The sequence below is a fragment of the Daktulosphaira vitifoliae genome, unplaced genomic scaffold (genome assembly GCF_025091365.1).
Source record: "Daktulosphaira vitifoliae isolate Bord-2020 unplaced genomic scaffold, ASM2509136v1 Scaffold_29, whole genome shotgun sequence".
NCBI classification, from domain to species: Eukaryota; Metazoa; Arthropoda; class Insecta; order Hemiptera; family Phylloxeridae; genus Daktulosphaira; species Daktulosphaira vitifoliae.
The window spans coordinates 44,753-65,103 of record NW_026099600.1 but is presented as its reverse complement, the minus strand read 5'-3'; the positions used below and the strand labels follow the sequence as shown (position 1 = coordinate 65,103).

Here is a 20,351-nt window from a genome sequence, read left to right as displayed (position 1 = left end):
ATATAAGATGTACCAATATATATTGGTGTTAATAATATTGTAAATAAGTAAACGTGTTTATTAACAATAAAAACAATATACGATTCAAAGTCAATATAAATAAAATTATAATTAATAATTATTAATGAATAATATGTTCGGTTTACTATCTTTAATAAAAAAAGTCATATTTTAATGTTTACTACACTATTAAAATATCAAAAAAATTTTATTCCTACAAATCATCCTTTGATAGTGGACTTTATTTATTTTTTAACATAACGGCATATTTGTATTTCAACATAGGGGAGTGTAATATAGTATATTACCTTTAAAGCAGGAAGTAAAACATTTTATTTAACATCGTTATGTTTTCTATAACTGTTACATAATTATTAGATCTTATATCTGTAGACAGAGATGCAACAGTCTTAGTGGGGAAAAAATACAGTAAATATTACTAGACGGGTAGTAAAGCAGCGGAATGAATTTGTCTCACAGGTAGCTCCAAATAGAAATTTAGAGAAGATCGGACGGCAATGCAAACACGCTGCAGCGGACGGACAGTGGCTTATGCGTCGGTAATTATTATTATATTGCAATATACAAGCAGATTCAAAATGGAAGTCGGACGACAAGACGGACAAGGCGCAGCAGGCGGGCAATAGTATGTACATCGGTAGTTATTATATTGACAATATACAGTAGTTCCAAACTGGAAGTCGGACGACAAGACGGACGAGGCGCAGCAGACGGTCATTAGTATATACATCGGTAGTAATTATTATATAGCTACCGTATTTTATTATATATAATTATATATATCATATTTTATATATCAATTAACAGTGAGTAAAATTTAACTTGTGTAACTAAATAAATAAACTATTTAAAACCTAAGTAATGTCCGGTGCCAATAATTGTACACTTTACCGTGTTGCTCCAATTTGTATTTAGTGGTGGTTGGACGGTCGTTGTCATGCGACAGCGACGCGAACACGCCTTAGCGGACGGGCAATGGCTTATGCGTCAGTGTTATTATTATATTGCAATATACAAGCAGATCCTAAATGGAAGTAGGACGACAAGACGGACAAGGCGCAGCAGACTGGCAATAGTATATACATTAGTAGTTATTATATTGACAATATACAGGATTTATTTGTGCTGGTAAACGTTAAGACACATATTGACACATAAGCATAGGGTATTTTAATAAAAAAAACTAACTAAAATATGTGTAAATCAAAATATAATAATTTTTAACAACATTGTTTTTGATTTGGGCATGATCTAATGTAATAGAACTTAATTATAACAAATGGTTTCTTAATAAATTACGACCTAAAAAAAGTAAAACATTTTTTTTTTAATTGTTCAAGTATATATCAGGTGAGAACATGGGTTCAGTAGTGTTATTAATTAACTACGTTTATTTGTAGATGAGACTAAACGCTTAATTCTATACCTGTATAAATATGTGTAAATTTCACTTAATGTTATTTGAGCGCACAACATATTTCAGAGGGATTGTTGTTATGCGACAGCGAGGCGAATACGCCACAGTGGACGGGCAATGGCTTATGCGTCGGTAGTTATTATAATGACAATATACAGGAGTTCCAAACTAATCAAACTGGAAGTCGGACGACAAGACGGACAAGGCGCAGCAGGTGGGCAATAGTATATACATCATTAGTAATTATACAGTATAACTGCGGCCCCTTACCGTCCGGTCCACGACGGACCGGACGGTCCGTGTTTTAGGCTATCCCCCATTTATTCATGATTAACAAAAAAGTTTTGTATCAGGCCCTTCAATTTTTATACGTGTTTGCCATAAATGTCACAACTACTTTATAACTTTTTTATCATTTTTCCGTAAAAACTACAATATTAAATTATTAAGAATCAATTTCACACTACATTTTATTTCTATAATAAATATTTATTCTTATATTATACTTACAAATCAAAGAATTGTTAATTGGTAATAAAGATTGAAATAGGAGTTAATTTTGCGTTAACGTGGAAATTCTACACAATTATATCGACGAAAGACACGATTCGATAACTANACACAATTATATCGACGAAAGACACGATTCGATAACTACGTTTTTCGGTCGATTTTTCAATATGAACACGAAATTCTTATCTAACGACAACAAAATTTATACGAACAAAAATCATCTCAAGTATTCATAATGTGCCGATTATTATTGTAAAATTATATTTCTAATTCAGCCAATTTATCTAATTATCCACATTATATCGATTCCACATTTCCTATTTTTCAATGGTTATAAACTTACCATTTATAATACCACCGACTTTTGAAATTATATAAATATCTTATAATTGTTTTATTTTTGCCACAGATTGCAGTCGGACGACATGATTTAATAAAAAATAAAGTTTAATACATTTTATTGTATAACATTAGTATTTTTATTAATTTTTCTAGTATATTTGTTTTTGTATAAATTAAATTAAATTTTGTTTTATGTTTCATTTTTTGAAATGAGAAACATTGTTCCATAAAATTTAGATTATTCTAGTTAACATTTTGTAGAATTTTACAGGATTATTAAAGGTATTTTAAATAATGTTAAAAAAATGTCTATAATACAATGGAAAAAGAAATTATATTGTTTTTAATGTAATAAATACTAACAATTTTTATTGTTTTTAATCATTATTATTAGTGTTTTACATCCACTCTTATAAGCTATGGTTGTATAAAAGAACACAAGGAAACCTACATAGCCTAGCCACAACAGAATTGCACCCTGTTACTTATACTCAAAGACACAATTTGTTACTGAAAGGATTAAGTAATCCACCGTATATTATCATCATCATTACTTTAATAAGTAATATGCCTACAAGATAAAATTTCTTTTCAATTGTATTTTAATATTGCTTAAAGTAATTTATTTATTCCATTGAACTAATTTTAAATAAAATTAATACATTTTGGTTACCATTCTAAGTCTTACCACCTAAGAAAATAGCAAGTTGTTGTCCAATTTTAAGTCCATTAGATTCATTCTAAATGTTTTCAACCAAATCTTATATTACTAGCTAAAAATAAAAAAAATATTATTCATGTAAATCAAGTATTAGGCATTTGATTTTTATACTATTACTCACAAATGTTATATTGTATTAAAACTACTATTATTAATCGAGGGGATTGCATTGATCAGATTTTCTTTTTTATTTAATTGTTTAAATTCATGAATAGCAATCATGATGTCTCTTTTTGATGAGTTAGGAAATATAGACATTTTAAATTCCAAAAAAGAAATTTTACATAATATATATATATATATATATGTAAAGATAAGTTTTTGCAAAAATGTTTTAAGAGATATATAGACCAAATTAATAAATGTGGAAGATTTTTGAGGAGATAGGAATGATTATTGAAATAGAAAAGTATAATGAGATGATAATAAAGAATAAAATTCAGATATATAAAATGCCAAACATTTTATGAATTGAGAAATATAATAAAACAAATATATGAGAAGGAAGGTTGACAACAGCAAACCAAACTCTAAGAGTACTTTAAAGGTATTTTAAGAGTACTGTAAACGTATTGTTGAAGTACTGTAAGAGTATTGTTAGAGTTCTGGAAGAGTACTCAAAAGGTATTGAAACCCAACCCAACCCAACCCCACCAAAGAGTATTCTAAAAGTACTCTAAGAGTACTCTTCCAGTACCTTTAGAGTCCTTTACAGTACCCTTTCAGTACTTTTAGAGTACCCTTACAGTACTTTAAGAGATTTTAAAACTCAACCCAACCCAACTCTAAAAGTACTCTAAAGATACTCTAAGAGTACTGTAAACGTATTGTTGAAGTACTGTAAGAGTAGTGTTACAGTTCTGGAAGAGAATTCAAAAGGTATTAAAACCCAAACCAAAGAGTACTGAAAAGGTATTGAAACCCAACCCAACCCAACTCTAAGAGTACTCTTCCAGTACTTTTAGTGTACTCTTCCAGTACTTTTAGTGTACTCTTCCAGTTCCTTTAGAGTCCTTTACAGTCCCATTGGAGTCATTTACAGTACCCTTCCAGTACTTTTAGAGGTTTTAAAATCCAACCCAACCCAACTCTAAGAGTACTCTAAAGATACCAGTGTTGAGAAGGAACTGGTTCCAAAAGGAACGGATTCCTGGAACGAGTTCTTTTTGAAGGAACGATGCTAGGAACTGCTTCCTTTTAAAATAAAGGAACGAGGAAAATGAACAAATTCCATTTTTTAAGGAACGTGAACGGAAATTACAGTTCCTAAAAATTTTTATAAACATGTTTTAGTGTAGTTTTCTTCGTATCTAGACATTAAAATATTAAGGTATTTTTAGTTGACTTTTGACAATGGAAGTCCTCTATATACCCAGCCGAGATCGTAGGCTGTTTAAATGAATCAATTGACTATAGATAGAGTTATTATCACATGTAGGTATACAGTAAATATTTAATATATGTGTACATATATTAAATAATGCACCGAATATTATCGTCGTTTCTTGTTAACTAATATATGTTAAAGGTTTTGGGTTTTCTGATTTATTATTTCTAACTTATAAATAAACAATAGACATTGGTCGCGTTGACACAAATCGTTAGCATTTACTACCTGATTATAAATATAATTTTCGAATACTTTTAGATAAGGAATACTACAAATTTGTTTTGTATTCGACTGCTGATGAAAATCATTGATGACCGTTATCATGATCTCATTGCCACAATTTATTAAATAACTTTGTTACATAAAAGGAACGAAGAGTGGAACGAGTTCTTATTTTGGAGGAACTGGATCTGGAACAAGTTCCTTCTTAATATAAAGAACTAGGATCTGGAACGAGTTCATATTTTAGAAAATGAACGGGGAACGGAACGAGTTCCATTTAAAAAGGAACTTTCCCAACACTGAAAGATACTCTAAGAGTACTGTAAACGTATTGTTGAAGTTGTCGCGGTCGCATCGCGACTCCAGCTTTACCACTGGATGGCGATCGCGGCGCTTTCCCTTTACGTCCGGCAGGTCACGCCATATGGAGTGGCTGACGGGCGGCTTAAACCGGTCCAGGCCGCCGGCCACTAACAAGAAATATCAGATATTAACGTTTTGGCGATTGTCTACTTCCTTTGAGAACTAATTTTGTCTTTTTATGTAATCTTACGGATATAGAAATTGTAAAATATATTTTCACTGATATTTAATCACGGTGTTATTCATTATTCAATATTAAACTATCACCTGATCACAACAAAGTACTGTAAGAGTAATGTTACAGTTCTGGAAGAGAATTCAAAAGGTATTGAAACCCAACCAAACCCAACTCTAAAAGTACTCTTAAGAAGTCCGAAATTTTTTTTTTGCATAATGAAGTACATTACATTAGCTTTAATTTAAGATATATATAAAAGTGTCAGATTTTCTGGACACTTTCAAAAGTTGAAAAAGTTGTCATTTTGAATCTCCTTCCTGTGACCAGGTAAAGGGTCAGATGTATATAAAAAATATACCAAATGAAAAGTAATATCAAGCATCTAAAAAAAAAAGTTATGTTGATTTGTTGATTTTTGAAAAAGTTGTGGCATTTTTAAGTAAAAAAAATTGAAAAAATTTCGACAATTAACGATTTTTAAATTTGTAATTTTTTTGGAGGTTTTCCACATTTACGAGAAACGAGGGAATATTTTTCAATTTTTGAGGGTAATGTCTTCGACTAGATATGATTTGTGATCTTTTGGGGTATCATTGAAAGAAATCGGTTCGGCGAGAGTTGAGAAAAAGTGATAACAGACAAAAAAAAAAACACATCTTAGCAAAACCAATACCTTCTCAGCTTCTCATCGAAGTAGAGATGGAAAGTTTAGTTCATATCTGTGAATAGATACTGCTATTTTTATTATTATTCGTTCTTTGGTCACACTTCTTCTGCCACCTAAGTACAAAAATTAGAATATCTTCCAAAGCACTGGTCTAAAAGTTCTTGTTTTAAATTACAAATACCATTTCCATTAACATAACCATGGCTTCATTTTATGAGGTTAAATATTTTTGTGTATGGTATAATTATTGTTCAAAAATTAACATTTATTATTTGTTTTTTGTATTTATTAGTTATGTGGGTCTAGAGTTCTTGCAAATGTAAAACTAACAAAACTGGATGATCATGCTATTATTATATTACAAAACTCATTTAACTCTTATTCCAAAATAGACAAGACATTATAACGTAACTGTCAATAAAACTGACACTATTCATACCCAGCTAATAAGTCAATCTAAACTAGAATTTGCCGCTAATAGGTAATGTATGAAAAGTCTAATTGATATGACAATTTTTTGAGTATCCAAAGACTGACTTGACACAATGAAAACAGATCATCATTAAATCAAGGTAGGGAACTAATTTAAATGATCTAATCAAGTAATGAAAACTATGAAGATAAAATTATTAATGTCTTATTAAATAATTTTTCTTAGGGAATTTTAACAAAACCTGTGTTTTATTTTCCAAGCATATTCCCATATTTTCTGAAATATTTAACAAAGAAACAAATTACACTAGTCACCATATTCAAAATGAAATAATTGAAATATGTGCAAATATAACACTAATATTACTATTAAATTTTTGCTTTAGTTTTAGATTTTATAAAGAAGAACAAATGTTTAATATTATTTTGAAACTTACAAATTAAATACTAAAGCCCAAATAATTTCACAATCCTATGATTGTTGGAATTTCTGTGGAATTATCATGTCTGGAAATTCAATAAAGTCAATCTAGAATAAGAATTGGTATGCTTTATAGAATAAATCTTTTGGTTGCAGATAGGTGCAAAATGTTTAAAGTAAAAACCAATATTAATAAAATATGTTTGTTTTATTAAAATAATACAATTTTATTTTGTAATAATTAAATTTTTTTAAAAAACCTTAAGTTTTTTTAACTTGATTAAATGTATTTACGTTCATTTTTCCCATCCCCAAAGAATTGTCAATTAGTTGAATTGCATAAAAACTTGGATACAAAAACAAAAACTATGGGCGCATTAGTAATAATAGATAACATTGTAGATTTAAAAACTGTGAAGCCATTAAACAATGTTTCTAGAGTATTCTTATTGTACTTAAAAGAGAAATAGAAAATGAAACTGATAAAGATGTCAATAAAGCAAAAGGTATAATTTATAAATCACTCTTGTTTTTTATCCAATTGATGTACATTTCATCGATAGTTGTTTTGTTAGAAATACTCTACAATTACAAAAGGAGATATTTATTATAGTTTAGTTCGTCATGCACAACATCTTGTGTATGATCTTGGCTGTGCTTAATGCAGAGACTGACTGACAATCAAAGTTCCACTGTTTCTAGATAATAAAATGTAAAACTAAAATAATAACTATTCCCTATTGATACATTTATTACTTGTTTTATTATTTATTATTCACAATATTATTTAAATTGATTTTTGTTAACTGGGATGATACTCAAATAATATATTTTAATAAAAAGTAAAAATACCTTTATATCTTTGAAATTTTATACTAGGAAAGATTAGTGTAATAAAAGTTGGCTGTGAGTGAAATGAGTTACTGGGAATCGTTTCTGTGGTATCAAAAACATATTTTCACACAAAATTCAATAGTTAATATTTTGTATTTTTATAAATATTTTCTTTACTTTTAAAAATAAATATTGTAAATTTTATTTTATTAATTTTTATTCTGACACATAATATTTGAAATGTAATGTTTCACATTAACACTAAGCACTCTTTCACAAGTTCAGTCAAAGATGGTTCTTGGCTAAACCAAAGATAAATGGGATGGGTATTATCTTTGGTTTGCAACAAAGATCAAACACCACCAATGAGAAAAGCACAAAAATATATTTGTTGGCATTCTGGGGATGAAACTCAGGATCCTGTGCGCTTAAACATACGTTTCTACCCATTATGCTAGACTGACCCATTTAAAGAGTACAGGTTATTGAATATTCAATATTATAATTGTTTTTAATCTTTGTAATTTTAAAAAACAAAATAGTGAAATTGATTTATAATTAATTATATTTATGTCTTTTATTCTAAAGCTGATAAATAGTTATTCTTTATTTTTATATAATTTTTGTACAGAGAATCTGTATATTTAGTGTATAGAATTTTTTTTACCATACATGGTTAGTAAGAAAGAAAGCTAAAAATGTAATTCGTTTATCGTTTTTATTTTATAACTCTGTAAACAACATCGATAATGAAATACATAGATCGGTAAACATTGAATAACACTAATTATATAAATGCTGTTTCTGCATTATATAAATAACTTTTAAGTAATTAATACTGGCTAATTGTTGATCTTAATAGTTGTTATAATAGTAAAGTATTTTTGATAATTCAAAGTTAAAATTACCATGGAAACAAATACACATAGACATTTTCTTAGTAAATTTGAGTTTTTTTTTACTTTGTGATTAACTAAAATTTCTATTTTCGTGTTTATTATAATAATAAAGAATAATTAAATTTATTTTTATTATTTATCTTTTAAACATTAACTGTATTTACAAGTTATCAATGTGTTATGGGAAATTATTTTATGCTATAAACAGTGATGCAATTTCTTTTAGAAATCGAATACAATTTTCAATAATAACACAATGCAGTAAGATGAATATTACTTGTTGTTGAGCTTTCAGACTAATGCCAGTCATAAAATATATTTATTAAAATATTAATTTGACACGTATGAAATTTCAATAATAACCAACAACAGAAATTTATCAAGGTAATTTTTACATTTTAATAATTAAACAATTTCCAGACAAATCTATAACATTCTATTTATGTAAATGTACATTAGTTAAATTTTTTGAAACATTAATTAGATATTTACTTTGAGTTTAAATAATTAAAACTGTTTATTTATCATGTATTGTTTCATTTTATTTAATTTGTTTAACTCACTAATTTTTTTTTCTATAATTTATTTTGCACATTTGTACGAGTAGTAACGTTTACCAAATAATAATACTTTTCAAGGAGGGTTAAAAATAATGTTACAAATGAATTATTCAATGGTAACGATTAAATTGTATTAAAAGTTTTTATTTTTTAATTAAAAACATTTGGAAAATAATGTATAAATTCAATGAGGTACAATTACATTTTTTTATTTTAGTAATATTTGAATAAAAAAGTTTGGACATCGCTAAATTAGTAGTTTTAGTGATTAATTTTGGTGACATTATTCAAAATCTGATACGTACCCACAATTATATTATATTATAGTCAAGTTTTAGCTTTTATTAGATACATATATTTCTTTAATAAACCTTAGCTGAAATTTTTTTCTATATACTTATAATAATAATAAATTTATCATTTTGATTTTATTGTAATAAACCTTTTAATATATTCTTAACTTGATTGAATGTAATTCAGAAAAATTGTAAGAATAGTATATCAAAATTAAGTCTAGAATGAGGTCTAATTATTAAATTTTAATAATTTTATATTTGAACTCCAGAATTATTAGCTATATAATAATTTTTAAGTTCATCTATAATGCCTTGTATGTATATCAATATTTTTTTTTTAATAAGAATACATATTTTGCATTAAATGAATTGTTTGCAGTTTTATTTTAATAGTATAACATTTTAATTTTTAACAGAACTTTATTCGTTTATTTAATATAAACCGTTAAATTTTTAAATTCTTGATTTAATATACATGTATAATATATTTTATTTTAATTATATTATTCTGTATTGATAAAAATGTTTTCCTAGGGCATAGAAAAAAGCGATATGCCTTTGATGACACTTGTCTTACAATATTGCCTTTGCTATCTAATATCATTAATTTTTATAATATAATTACAATTAACATGAAAATAAATGACATTAAATACACATAGACATTTTCTGCCTAAATTCGAGTTATTGTAAACGGATTAATTAATTAAATTAGCTTGAATTCAACGTTTTATGTTAAATTTTAAAAAGTGATGCAATTTGTATTAAAAAATATTACTATAGTGATTTTTATCACTGTTAAATTTAAATGTAAACTGGTTTTCCATTTTGCGGAAACTTTTCTATAGGCAAGTGTAGAATAAAATTTTAGTCAGTGTTATTATAATTATCTTACCTAAAAATTATTATTATTTAAGAAAACATTTATGTCCTACGTTTTTTATGAGGTCAATATCTCATAGCTTCTAGTTGCGCCCATACAACTGTATGTATTAGATTTTTGGAATAATTTCACTTTAGACTTTCTATCCCCCACAAAAAATATTGAATACTCGAATTATTTTATACGAGATTTAATATTTTAAATAAAAAAAAATGATGGACATTTATTAATTGAAAATAATATTTGACTATATGAAATTTAAACAAAAAAGTTGGTTCTTGTATTAATTTTATTATCATAACATATATATATATATATTATATTATATATAGAGTGTTCAGTAAGTAAGGAAACGGGTTTCTATTGTTCTTATTGTTTGAACTGGCATGTTTCCTTAATTACTAATTACTGTATATATATATATATATATATATATGAATATAATTTTGAGAACTGCTTATAAATGCATATTGATATATGAAAGTTTGTTTTCATTTATGTTACACTTTCAAAACAAATGATGACTTTAAACTTATAATATAAAATTAGCGGGCTGTACATAGTTTGATATATCGAGACAGTTATGTTACTAGTACGCGCTATAAATTTGCAAATGTAAAAAAAAACTGGCTTTACTATGCTAACATTTTCAGAAAGATATGTCGCATGTACGAGTTTTAACATTTGCTACGAAAAAGTCATTTGTTCAATGTATCTTAATTAAATTGATACATTCAAAGATATTTAATTATTAATTATTATACATAATAGAGCTATTGAATTGTGATAACTTTAGAGGTATCTTTAATTTAAGAACAGAATTTTTTTTTTTTTTACATAGTCAAATTTATTTTATATTAATGACTGCGAATTTTTTTTTTATTAATCAAAACACTAAATTTCTTGTACATTTTAATTAATGTATTCGATATTTTTTTGTGGGTAAAAATGTAAATGAGTTATGATTAGTCAAATGTGAAGTGAAGTATAATCCAAAAATCTAGTACATTTAGATATAAAGACATAACTGGAGGTTAAATAAAGTACCTTACAAAAAAAGTGGGATATATATGTGATCTTATATAATAATATATTTTGGTGTTAAAAAATAATAGTAACACTCCCTAAAGTTTTATTCTAGTTGTGACTATGGATAGATGTCGGGAAAATAGGAAACCTGTTTAGATTTAATTTTAACAGTGATTAAAATAACTATTTTTTATTTTATTTTAAATATAAACGGACGTAAGTCCTTAACAAATATATTAAGCGTATACACGTATCAATAATACAATGAGGTCATAGAAATGACTAATTACAAACAAATTACATTATACATTTGTAAGTAATAATATATATAAGAACAAAAAAAAAGTTAAATAGTAACATAGAAAGACTTAAGATGAGACATGCTAAACAAAATCAAAGGTAATAGAATTACCTGCAGCCATAAGGATATTAGAAGGACAGTTTTTCATATAATTTGTTTTAAAAGGGACGGGATAAAATAAATCACTGAATCTTGTATTATTATGGTTTATTTTAAAACGGATGAGGGAAAGGAGTTCTTCACAGTCTATATTTCCTAAGAGCAAATTATGTAACAATTTCGATAGTAATAAAGTGCGTCTAGTTTTTAATGGAGAAAGATTAATGAATGATAATATTGAGTCATAGGAACCGTGAGGTGGCCTATAAACATTAAAGTTAAAGGAGATGAAACGGAGGAAGTTATTTTGAACTGATTCGATTACATCAATCTGTTTAGAGGTATTATTAGTCCAAATTAATGGACAGTATTCTAGGTTAGAGCGAACTAGGGCACAGAATAAAACTTTTAGAGATAGAGGATCTCTGAATGATCCACAAGTTCGCTTGATAAATCCTAAGTTGCGCATTGCCTTATTAATTATCATTTCAGTATGGGCTGAAAAATTTAGTTTTGAGTCGAAGATGACGCCTAGGTCTTTAAAGGTGGTTAATAATTCAATATTAGAATTAGAAATAGAGTAGTTATAATCGATGATATTTTTGCTTAGGCTAAATCGCATAAATTTGCATTTCTCGGTATTTAATAACAGACGGTTGGCTGAGCACCAGTATTGAATGTTATTAATATCGGTTTGTAAGTCATCAGCATCGTCTTGATTATTAATTATTTTTACCAGTTTAAGATCGTCAGCGAAGAGAAAAATGCGGGATTTTTTTATGACATCCGGAATGTCGTTTATGAAAATATTAAAAAGTAGGGTAGACAGGTGATCACCTTGCGGGACCCCGGATGGTACATTAAATTTATCGGATTCAAAATTCAGATGTTTAACAACGATAATGCGGTTGGAAAGAAAAGAGCGAAACCAGGAAAGTAGAGGGTCAGAGAACCCAAACAGTTTTAATTTCATAAACAGTAGTTCATGGTTAACGCTATCAAACGCTTTTGACATATCAGTGTAAATTATATCGGTTTGAGAACGAGCAACGAAAGAGTCAAGTATTATTTGTTTAGTAATAGCAAGGTTACAATTAGCTGATCGCTTAGATATAAAACCATATTGATGTTGAGATAAAAATGCAGAACAATGTTTATTTATTTTATTAAAAATAAGTTTTGAAAAGAGTTTAGGAATAACTGATATTTTTGATATTGGCCGGTAGTTAGAGACAATTGTGGGATCGCCTTTTTTAAAAACCGGGTAAATAAAAGAGTTTTTCCATAAGTCGGGGAATATACCATTTTGGAGCGATAAGTTAAAAATATGTGTTAAAGTTGGTGTAAGTATAAATCTGCAATTGTAGAGGAAAAAGGCTGGAATGCTATCAGGACCAACGTTGTAATTGATAGAGAGAGTGGTAAGCTCATTTAAAACATCGACCTCAGTGAACAATATAGACGAAAAGGAAAATAAATTATAACTACTTAAGGAATTATTTAAACAAGGAGCAGAAATGGATAGATTGTCTGGCTTAGGGTAGTTTTTAAAGAAAAATTTAGCAAATAAGTTAACTATATCTTGCCCATTATCAGCTGACGTTGTATCGAGCGTAAGGAGACTTGGTATTGACTTATTATTTCTACGACTATTAACATATTTCCAGAAAGACTTAGGGTTTGATTTGACAGATAATTGGACTTTATTAATAAATTTTTTATAATCTAGTTTAGCAGTTCTCTTACATTTAGCCCTCAAATGGGAAAAGCTGTTATAATCAGATGGGTCATTAAATTTTTTATACAATGAATGAGCAATTTTTTTTTGTGATAATAATATTTTTAACTCAGTAGAATACCAAGGGGGAAAGCTGTTTGACGAAACACGCTTTTTCGGTACAAAGGTATTAATTGCTTCGTTTAAACAATTATATAAATGGTTAATTATTTCATTAAGATTAAAATTAATAGAAGCATTGCAAGGTAAATTATCGGCTAAAAATTTTACAATATCAATATAATTACAATGTTTAAAATCATAAAAATAATCTGTTGGCTTAAGTATGATAAATTGATTGTAATCTATAGTAACATTAAGAGCAGGGTGATGCATATCTAATGGTAATAATGGGTCGGGATCAGTAGAGACATTTAGGTGAACATTTGATAAGACTAGATCTAAAATTACATTATTTTTGTTAAGAATATAGTTAAACTGATTAAAGTTAAAATAAGACAACATATTTACAAAATAAGAATCTACTTGAGAAGTGCAATTTATTGGGAGCGATAAATGATTCCAGTGAATTGATGGTAGATTAAAATCACCTAATATTATAAATTTTGCAGATGGGTAGGCTGAGTATAGATTACTTAAAGCGGAGAAAACATTTTCGTACGTTATTAATGGGGAACAAGGGGGTATATAAACGCAGCCAATAATGAAAATTGTATCAGCCATTTGTAAATGCACGAAAACTGCTTCAATGCAATTAATAGAAGTATTTAAAATTTTACATTTAATTGTATTTTTTACTGCAATCAAGACGCCTCCACCATGAGAACGATCACTATTTAGAGGCGATCTATCACAACGGAAAATTATGTAATTAACAAAGTGTAATTCAGTGTTACATATATCAGGTGAAAGCCATGTTTCAGTAAAAGCAATAAGATCAAATAGAGAGGTATTGAGTGAGGGGATTAAATAGTTAATTTTAGAAACTATGCTCCTAATATTTTGATAGTAGAGTAGTAGGCTTGAATTAGTGACTAGTTTTTTTGAACCGCAGAGGAGATAATGGTCGGTTGACCCTTGTAGTATTTAATTGTCAGATTTGGCTCGCCTTTTGATATTCGCTCTCTCAACTGGTTGCGTAGATCGCGAAGGAGTTCTCGCTGATACGGTGATTTATCACTCGTAATTCTAATATCTTTAAGATTTTGATCGGATTTCAGGATGCGTGATAGACCGAGAATTTTAAATACCTCTGTGGCCGCTTGCAGTTCAACTTTCAATGGACGAGGCTTATTGTTAGGTTTACCTAAGCGGCTAATTTTTATGGGTTTTATATCAGTTCCGAGTTTATTGAAAATGTGTGTTATTGAATCAGTATCTGAGGTATTGTTCTGGCTAGATTGTTCGTGCACGTTAAAAACGATAATATTTTTAGAACGATTTTGACGGTCAATAAACTCAAAAAACATGTCGTGATTAGCATTAGACTTTGGAACAGCTGATTCCAATAGATCGACACGATTTTTGATAGCAGTCAAATCATTACGCAGCACACTGTTTTCATTTTTAACACTTGATAATTGAGAGAAGATATCTTGGAATTTTTTGTCAAAAGAGTTAAGTTTCTCATTTTGCTCATTGATCAGATCAATAAGTTTGGTTTGCTCCGCGCGTAGGTTATCGAGATGACTGATAATTAATTTTAAGTCAGGTTCATTAGTAGAGAGAGAAGAGAGATGTTTAGTAGAGTTGCCGACGGAAATAGCATTTTTAGATTTTTTTGCACAGTTAACACAAGACCGTGATTTGTTCAAACTATTTAAATAGTCGAGATCATCTTGTTTTAACGAAACACAAGTAAGATGGTACAATTTCAAACAAGAGAAACATGTAATTGAGTCGTTTTGACCGCGTTTAATACTTACGGCACAAATATCACATAAACACATGGTATGAAATTGATATAAAAATAGCGATAAGAGGTAATAATTGTTGAATACGTAAAGGAACACAGAGCATGAATAAATGGAGATAACACACGTGCGTACGCTGTGGCGGTTGACGAGTAACTGTAAGATGTTTCATAAATAATGTGCTCAAGAAGTTCTGTATTCGTGTTAAACCTAGTTTTAGGACAAATTTTAACTCTTATTTAGTATTCATCATTAGTATAGTTAGAAAAAATTATCAATTATGACTTTGTCAACAGATATTCTTAAAGTAAAATAGTAAGGCACATTGTTGAAAATTAATAATACATCAACAGGCAATACAAAAAGCACATTACTGATAAGTCACCATTGACACATAAACGTCCCGTATCTTTGATAATGACGTCATAAAAAAATCAGTTAACTAATTGAAATGCAATTTTCGTGTATTATATGTGTATATAATAATATAAAAATTTTAATTGTAAACTTTTATATCTAATTAACGAATAAAGTTAATTGTCGATCTATAATATTTACATAATCAAAGTTGTGAAAAAAGCAATGAAAAATAAAATTAATAATGTTATGCTAAAAATTTAAATGCCATTTAATAATAAAGTTAAATTTTGAACATTTTATTTAATTCAAAATATGTATTCCCATTTGAAAAACAAAGTTGACACCCATACAAGTCTTACGCATTTACATTAAATACTAATCTGCGAAATACAAGTTAAAATGATAATAGTTCTATCATTTTAGCCTAATTTCTATAATTGAATTTCAAATTTCAAATAGCAGATACTAGATTTTTTTCATAATTCTGTTCGTTTCTAGTTGCTAATGATAATCAACAATATTTTATAATAATGATTACGAAAAGTGATATTTTATATATTTATAATTAATACAATTAGTCCTAAATAAAAATTCTGTACTCTCACATTTACTAAGCCAATATATTGCAAAACAAATTATAAATTATATTGTATGTGAAAAAATTTCATAATTCTCAGATTTATTTTATTACTATTAAAATAGATAACATCTTGTTAATTTAACAAATGTTTATTTTGTATATTACTATAATAAACAGATTCCATTTTTGGGAACTAAATTTAAATTTCCCAAAATTGATTATGTGATGTATATTTTTTTCGGGAAATGAAATTAGAAATTAATAAATATTCAATATGAGTTAAATATAATTATGGGTTTACATTTAGTACTAATATGCGAAATATAAGTTAAAATAACTCAATATTATTATTAGTATTTTGTATAAATAATACTATTAGTTACATCATTATAAATATTTATGGAATTGCATAAATATAAATTTGTGTAAGACCTTTTAATAATTATAGAAAATAAAATACTATAATCATATGTAGTAATCGTTATGTAACAGTAATGTGTATAACTATGTAACAAACATAGTGATCATTACAAAAAGAATTATATTAAATTACTAAGAGCAGCTACTAATGAAATATAACTGTGATAACAGTTGCTCATATGTGCTAGATTTTGTTTACATTATTTTCTTTTAATCACTGAATAAATAATTTATCTGATTTATACATTCCTTCACCTATGTGTCATACCTACTTTGTTAATCGATTCAGTGTGCTCTATGTCTGAATAACTAAGTTAAGACCTGTATTCTGTTGCTGTTTTGCTTGGCTATTGTTACGTAATCACAAGCAATTTTCTACAATTATCACTTCAACAATCTNATTAATTTTCTACACTTATCACTTCAACAATCTCAGCGCTGTCCTATCAGCTGTTTTTTTGGAGACTTAAACGATAGTATACAAAGTAGCTTTGATCTCATCAGATTACCAAGCCATTTTCGATTTGTTTTTATTTGTCCGGAGACTTCAACGCTGGGCTCATTCATAACTGTAAAAACATTTTCCATTTCAACTCTTTACCATGCCGCCTAAATTAGATACTCCAATCAAGCCTTCTCAGAAAAACAAGGTTCCCCGTTCTGACTCTTGTGGAAAATCAAAAACTGTCTCTTATGAAGATCTTATGGTTACTTTAAATGCGTTGATATTTTATCTTCAATCCAGGCGCAATACAAACATTTAAAAAATAACTTATTGAATGTATCCAACCAAATACTTGAATTAAAAGCTGAGAATTCGAAACTTCGTAAAGAAATAGATGATCTGAAGATTAAAGTAGCCAATTTAGAGTGCCACGCCCTTGATCAGTCGCAAACAGTAGTGACCCAAGTTCTCCTTGAAACATTTGCTCGTGAACGTTGTCAATCCAACCTAATTATCTATGGAGTTCCTGAATCACCCTCTACTGAAGTATCTGTTAGAGTCACGTATGACAAAGCAACCCTAGTGGATTTACTTAGGCCACTTGGTGAAGTTGTATCTTCAAATGCAAAACTTGTTCGTCTTGGTAAACCACGTTCTGAAGCACCTCGTCCAATAAAAATTATTTGTAACAGTAAAGAGTCTGCTTTAAGTCTACTGTCTCAGTTTAACACTGCAAAACGTAACGGGCTGTCGCTTCCTGAGGGTCTTCGCATTACTAGTGACAAAACTGAGTTGCAGCGCAAACACTTGCGTGATTGTTACATGGATCTTGAGCAGCGAACAGCGGCTGGTGAGTCTGGTTTACGTATCATCTTTGAAAATGGTTTACCGAGAATACAAGATGCTGCATCACGTAGAAGAGGATTCAGCCAACCGCCATTCACCCGTTTATAACAATCAATATCAAGTAGTCAACCCCTGTCCGGCTTCTACCAAAATTGCCGTGGTCTGACGTCCAAATTATTTAATTTAAATTGTAATTCATTAACTCTTTCTTGTAATTTTTTTGTATTCACTGAAACGTGGCTTACTGATAATTTTTCGAATTCAGAGCTAGGATTTGTCAATTATAATATTTTTAGATATGATCGATGTAGTGCTTCTAGTAATTGTTTGCGAGGGGGGGGTGTTCTTATTGGTGTTCGTAAAGATATCCCAGTTATCCCTATTTCTGTAAGTGCGATTAATGTTGAACATTTATTTATTCAGAAACATTTAACTTTGTTGTCTGTGGAGTCTACATTCCCCCACTTTCCTCCCCTTTAATTTATGAATCCCACGCTAATTGCATTGATCATCTTATGCACCGATTTCCAGAAGATATATTTATCATTTGCGGGGACTATAATCTACCTGAGATTTCTTGGTCTTGTGATAACAATGGCTTAACTTACTCATATACCTCTTCTACGCGTGCTCCTTTAATTCCTGAAACGTTTGCTACAAACGGATTTTATCAAATCAATAGTGTCCTTAACTCAAATAGTACTATTTTAGATTTAATATTTTGTAATAATAAGCATCTCATAGTTGAAAAATCAAATGAACCGCTTGTGCCTATAGACAAATATCAGCCCGCGCTTAACTTATCAGTACCAGTAGATACTCAATTTCCCAATTGCAACAAGAGCCATAGCTACTATAACTTTCAAAAAGCCAACTACAGCAGTATACGTCTATTTTTATCGTCTTTTGATTAGTTTTCCACACTTCAGTTATGGGACATTGATTCAGCAGTAAATGTACTTTATGATGCTTTGCACAAGTCTGTAATAGACTTCGTGCCATTATACTACTTTAATGATACTTCCTTTCCGCCTTGGTTCAATAAAAACCTTAAGCAAATTATTTTCTTAAAGAAAAAATCGCATAAAAAATATAAAGCATCTTTAAGTATTAATGATTATGGGGAATTTTCTTTACTTCGTGCCAAGTTTAAGTATGAGTCAAAAAAATCTTATCGTGCCTACACAAAGCATGTTGAAAATGCACTTAAAAATAATCCTAAACACTTTTGGAAATTTATAAAAAATAAACGTTCCGAAAACGCCATTCCTAGAATATTGTCTCTTAATAATAAAACCTCTTTAAATGAGCTTGATTCTGCCAATCTTCTGGCAGAATATTTTTCCTCAATATATAATAATTCGCCTCCGTTTGTTGATACGATATCGGATGCAATAAAAATACCAACTTTTGATCTGCCTAATACCGTTCACTTTAATGTTGATGATATATTTAATTGTCTTTTAGACCTAAGGAGTGACAAGTCTATTGGCCCTGACGGTTTACTAGGTACGTTCTTTTACGAGCTTAGATCAATTTTGTCCTATCCTTTGTGGGTTATTTTTAAACGTTCAGTTTAAACTACAGGAAGGTATTTTTCCTTCTATGTTCAAAATAAGTTCAGTTACACCAGTCCCTAAATCTAACTGTCTATCTCTCGCTTCAAATTACCGACCAATATCCATACAATCACATTTATCAAAAATCTTTGAAAAATTAGTCCTCAATGCAATACAACCATTTGTTAACCAAATACTCATAGATGAACAGCATGGATTTCGACCTGGTCGATCTACCTCCACTTGCAACGTCCTCTTTTGTAATTATGTGTTTAACTCATTCAGTGTGGCTTTCAGGCAGATGTAATTTATACGGACTTTAATAAAGCTTTTGACTCTATTAATCATAAGGCCCTAATTCATGTGCTCAAAGAAACTGGCTTCGGTGAGCCTCTTCTGTCATGGTTCAGTTCTTATTTAAACAATAGGTATCAATGGGTTAGAGTTTTCGGAATAAAATCTAACTTATTCCATACTAAATCAGGTGTACCTCAAGGGGGGCACTTATCTCCTTTACTATTTTCTATATTTGTTAATAGTATACAGCTAACTCTAAAACACTCTCGCGTTCTCTGTTTTGCGGACGATATGAAAATATTTATGCAAATTCAATCTCCTAGTGACTGTATAAGGCTCCAAGCAGATCTTGATAAATTTGTTGACTGGGTAACTAAGTTGGGTTTAACACTTAATCTATCCAAATGCAAAGCTTTTACATTTTTTAGGAATCACTCTCCGATTACTTTCCCATATCGCCTTGGTAGTGAAGAAATCCCTCGTGCATCTAACAATATTATGGACCTTGGATTCAAATTCAGCCACAATCTTGACCCCAGTGCTCACATCCAACATATCTGCTGTAAAGCCTTCAAAATGCTTGGTGTTCTTATTAGATTAACCAG

General features: G+C 28.9%; 1 long non-coding RNA gene across 2 annotated transcripts in view; it reads left to right on the top strand.

Moving 5' to 3' along the window:
* Positions 1-7,933: 7,933 nt before the first annotated feature.
* LOC126908884 (uncharacterized) overlaps positions 7,934-20,351 on the top strand; it is a 16,003-nt gene continuing 3,585 nt past the window's right edge. For both annotated transcript variants that reach the window (XR_007704867.1, XR_007704868.1), the window contains exons 1-2: positions 7,934-8,002; positions 8,647-8,804. This is a non-coding gene — a long non-coding RNA (uncharacterized LOC126908884). The remainder of the gene's footprint in view (positions 8,003-8,646; positions 8,805-20,351) is intronic.